At 39.5% G+C, this 5,409-nt stretch overlaps 1 pseudogene; it reads right to left on the bottom strand.

Moving 5' to 3' along the window:
- Nucleotides 1-746: 746 nt before the first annotated feature.
- Nucleotides 747-2,931, bottom strand: LOC135268952 (putative heat shock protein HSP 90-beta-3; annotated as a pseudogene).
- Nucleotides 2,932-5,409: the final 2,478 nt, after the last annotated feature.

Raw genomic sequence — 5,409 nt, 5'->3', positions numbered from 1 at the left:
ACGTATGTTTTATCAGGACATAAAAAGCATTAACTGTAACAAGAAAGACTGATAGTAGGACTACTCTAAAAGTAAGAATTTCTGTTTATCTAAAGGCAAACTAAGACCAGGAAAGGCAAATTACCGAGTGACAGAAGATAGCTGCAATACTGCCAAGAATGCATAACCAGAATATACAAATAATTCTTACAACTCGTTTCATTTATTTTGTGTAAATATCTAGTAGTATAATTCCTATGCCTTAGGTTAAGATATATTTGTTTTTATTTAGAAAAATGAATAAAACTACTGAACCGTTTTCCCAAGTCGTCGCACTGTTTTGCAATCAGCAATGTATGAAAGTCCATGCTCCACCTCTGGGCCAACGTTTGGTATTATCATCTTTAATTTTAACCATTCTAGTGAGTATAAAGTAGGATCTTACTTTGGTTTGAATTTGCACTTTCCTGATAACTAAAGTGTTGAGCACCTTTTCATTTGCTTACTGGCTATTCATATGTCTTCTCCTTTTTTTGTATAAAATGGCATCATCTTTATTTTGCATAGATTAATTTCAGAACAAAATAAACAAAAAACCCCACAATATACAACATCCAATCCTGTTGTCAAAGGAAAGAGGAAACGGGGCTTGAGGCCCCTGTTTCCTGGCTTAGGTACAAAGATGGGAGCAAAAAAACACTAGGCATCATCGGAGCGAGGCAGCTGGGACAGGACCACTCAAGGCTGTGGTGGGAGCCCTGAAGACACTACACAGAGGGCACAAGGTTTCCAAGCATGAACTCCCGATCTATTTCTTCCATATGAGACACATCCTCATTGCCCTCAGATGGGGGGATCTCATCAGGAACAGTAGCACTGGGTTCCCCTGCTATCACTTCATCTTCATCGATACCTAGACCTAGCTTGATCATGCAGTAGATGTGGTTGGAGTGGGTCTGAGGATCCTCAAGAGAGAAGCCAGAAGAGCAGCTTGGTTTCCAACAGCAGCAGCACCCAGTCCCTGACAGCCTTGTTGTTCTTTTTCTGCCTCATCCTTCTGCCACAGCATCTCCACAATGGGGTGGTCACAATGATCTCCAGGTGCCCTTTGGCCATCATGTAACCCATCATAGAATTGTCCCAAAGTGCCTGGGCTTTCACGATCTGCTCCATATTGGCTGTCCAGCCATAGATGCTGGTCACAATGCAGCAGGTGAAGACTCAAGCCTATTGGAAGCTGTCACCTTCTCAACCTTCTCATCCAAGATTTTTTTCTTGAGTTTGCAGATGTTCTCAAGATTCATCTTGCACTCTTCCATTTTCTTCTTCTCCCCTCACCCTCAGGTAGCTCCAGACCCTCCCTGGTAACTGAGAATAGGCTCTTCCTATCAAACTCCTTGAGGTGCTGCATGCAGTACTCATCACTGGGCTCGGTATTATACACTACCTCAAAACCCCGCTTCTGCACTCACTCCACGAAAGCAGAGCTGGCCACCTGTTCATTGCTCTCACCAGTGATGCAGTAGATGGATTTCCGTGTCTCCTTCATGCGACAGACGTTTTCTGACACAGATGTCATCCCATCTCCAGACTGGGAGGTGTGAAAGTGCAGCAGCTCAGACAGGTGTCACCAGTTAGGGGAGTCCTTGAAGATTCCAAACTTTAGATTTTTAGAGAATGCCTCATAGAATTTTCTGTAATTCTCTGTGTCTTCTGCCAACTCAGAGAAGAGCTCAAGGCACTACTAAACAATGTTTTTGTGAATGAATTTCAAGATTTTGCTCTGCTGGAGCATTTCTCAAATGATCAGGGTGGATCCTCAGAGTCAACCACACCACAGATAAAGTTGAGATCCTCCGCTATCAACTCATCACAGCAGTGCACGATGAACACATGAAGGACATAGAGTTTGATGGTGTCTTTATTCTTATTGTTCTCAAAGAAGTCAAAAGGAGCCTGACAAGGGATGAACAGCAATTCCCTGAATTCCAACTGACCTTCTATAGAGAAGTGCTTGACTACCAAGTGGTCTTCCCAGTCATTAGTGTGGCTGTTATGGAATTCTCCATACTCCTGGTGATGTAATCATGGCTTCTTGTCCAAATAGGCTTGGTCTTATTTAGTTCCTCCTGATAAATGTATTTCTCCTTGACCTTCTTGGTTTTCTTTTTCTTATCCTTACCACTGTAATCCTCCTCATCTGAACCCATATTTTCAATCTTGGGCTTTTCCTCATTGCCTTTATCTTCCTATTATTTCTTGCCTTTCTCTTCCTCCGTCTCATCATCACTGATTTGCTTCTTTCTTTCCTTCCTCAGATAAAGGGTGATGGGATAGCTTATGAACTGTGAGTGCTTTTTCACTACATCTTTGACCTGCCTCTCTTCTAAGTACTCTGTCTGGTCTTGTTTAAGGTGGAGAATAGTTTTGGTGCCCCTGCCTTGGTCAGCACATACAGTGAAGGAACCCCCACCAGAAGACTCCCAGGTTCACCATTCATCATCATTGTGCTTTGTGATCACAACCGCTTTCTCTGCCACTAGACAGGCAGAATGAAAGCCAACACCAAATTGACAATCATGGAGATGTCTGCACCAGCTTGAAAAGCCTCCATAAATCCTTTAGTATCAGACTTGGCAGTGGTTCCCAAATTATTTATGAAATCAGCTTTGTCATGACAATGTCTGTGTCCACCAAAGTCAGGGTGCACTCCTGATAGTTGGGCATGATGTTAATTTTCAGCTCTTTACCACTGTCCAACTTACAACTGTCTGTCAGGCTCTCGTACGGAATCTTGTCCAAGGTATTAGAAGCATTAGAAATCAACTCTTGAAGGAAAATCTGCTTGTTGGAATAGAAGATACTGATAATGAGAGACCTGAGCTGGGCAACTTCTGCCTGAAAGGCAAAAGTCTCCACCTCTTCCTCTCCATGGTGCACTTCCTCAGGCATCTTGAAAAGAAAAGCCTTACAAGTACTAGAGAGTAAGCCTTACTAGAGTAAGGTGGGGTGGGACTGTCCCACACACATGGGCCAGCAAGGCTGTGCGGGGGTGACTCGGAGCCCATATGTCTTTCTTTGCATTGTCTATTCAAGTCTTTTGTACATTTTTCCAAATGAGGTTATTGTCTTTTTATTATTGAGTTTTAAGAGTTTCCTAATATACTCTGGATAAATGTAATTTGTCAGATATTTGTGTTGCAAATGTGTTGTGTTTTGCTATTTTCTTAATTTTGTCTTTTGATGAGTACATACTCATACATATACATAAAGTGGAATACTGTAAACCCTTTAAAAAAAGAAAATGCTGTCATTTACAGCAACATGGATGGAACTGGAGGACATTATGCTCAGAGAAATAAGCCAGGAACCAAAAGACAAATACTGCATGATCCCATTTATATGCAGAATCTAAAAAAGTCAATCTGGTAGAAACAGAGTAGAAAGGTGGTTGCCAAAGGCTGGGGTACGGGGGATGAATGGGAAAAGGAAAGATTTTGATCAAAGGATGCAAAATTTCAGTTAGACTGGAGGAATAAGTTTTAGTGATCTATTGCACTGCATGGTGACCACAGTTAATAATGTATATTTCAAAATTGCTGAAAGAATAGATTTTTAATTTTCTCACCATAAAAGAAAAGATAATTTGGCACTATGATGTGAAGATCTCAAAAAGAATGTGTTGAAAACCTAATTCCCAGTGAAGCAGAGTTAGGAGGTGAAGCCTAATGGGAGACACTTAGGTCATAAGAGTTCCACCCTCACAAATGAATTAATGCCTGTTGTAAAAGGGCTTAAAGCTGCAATTTCAATCTCTTGTTCTCTCTTTTGCCATAAGATGATGCAGCAAGAAGGCCTCTACCAGATGCCAGCCTCCCAGTCTTGAACTTCCCAGTCTCCAGAACCATAAGCCAATAAATTTCATTATAAACCTACCTCAGGTATTCTGCTACAGCAGCACAAAACAAATTGAGACAGTTGGTGAGGTAATGGACACATTAATCAGCTTGATTGAATCTTTCTACAATATATACATAGGGCAAAACATGTTATACTCATAAATATACACAATTATTATTTGTCAATTAAAAATTCAAAAATAATATTTTTTTAAAAACTATGTTGTTCAGTGTCCTAATTGGTGAAATTCCCCTTCTCTTTCTGTTATTGATTCATAATTTAATTCTGTTATAGTCATATAATATTTTATATTATTTGACTCTTACGGATCTTATTTAATTTACTTTGAGTTCATTTACAGACTAGAAACAACCTACCTTGGTAAATGTTCTATGTATGCTCACAAAAATGTCAATTCTGCTGCTAGCAGGTAGAATGTTTCATAAATATCAATTAGGTCAAGTTTGTTGATTTTGTTTTTCAGATCTTATATAGCCTTACTGATTTTCTGCATACATTTTCTATCAATTATTAGGAGAAGAATATTGAACTTTCCTATATAATTTTAGATGTATTTATTTCTCTTTTCATTTATAACAATTTTGCTTTGCGTATTTTAAGGATTTTATTTTGCTTTTGAGATGGAGTCTCACTCTTTTGCCCAGGCTGGAGTGTAGTAGTATGATCTCAGCTCACTGCAACCTCCACTTCTCAGGTTCAAGTGATTCACCTGCCTTAGCCTCCCAAGTATCTGAGACTACAGGCATGCACCACTATGTCTGGCTAATTTTTGTATTTTTAGTAGAGACGGGGTTTCACCATTTTAGCCAGGCTGGTGTCAAACTCCTGACTTCAAGTGTTCTGCCCCCTTCACCCTCCCAAAGTGCTGAGATTATAGGCATTAGCCACTGCACCCAACCTATTTTGAGGTTTTGTTATTAGGTACATAAGATTTTATATTATTGTTGGCAGACAATGGTCCGTGGGTTGCTTGCATTTCTACAGATTTTCTGAGCAAAGCTAAGGTATTAATAGTCTGAGCCATTTCATATTTTGATTATTTTACTGTTTTTTGTAAAATAGTTTTGCTGGACATAAAATTATATGTTGTTGATAATTTTCCTCTTTCAGTACTTAAAAGATGTTGCTCTCCTACTTTTTCTTTGTATTATTTCTGACACTGCTGCCATTCTTACCTTTGTTTCTGTGTATATATGTTCTTTCTTTCCTTCTGACTACTTAATTTTCCCCACTAAAAAACTACTAATTACTGTTTTAGTCCGTTTTCATAGTGCTATGAAGAAATACCTGAGACTGGGTAATTTATAAAGAAAAAGAGGTTTAATGAAATCACAGTTCCATATGGCTGGGGAGGCTTCACAATCATGATTGAAGGTAAAAAGGAGAAAAGGCATGTCTTACATGGCAGCAGGCAAGAGAGATTGTGCAGGGGAATCACCCAATATAAAACCATCAGATCTTGTGAGACTTAGTCACAAGAACAGCACAGGAAAACCCTGCTCCCATGAT

The sequence above is a fragment of the Aotus nancymaae genome, unplaced genomic scaffold (genome assembly GCF_030222135.1).
Source record: "Aotus nancymaae isolate 86718 unplaced genomic scaffold, 86718_ANA_hifiasm-v0.15.2.pri h1tg000048l, whole genome shotgun sequence".
NCBI lineage: Eukaryota > Metazoa > Chordata > Mammalia > Primates > Aotidae > Aotus > Aotus nancymaae.
This window is presented reverse-complemented; position numbering and strand designations above follow the sequence as displayed.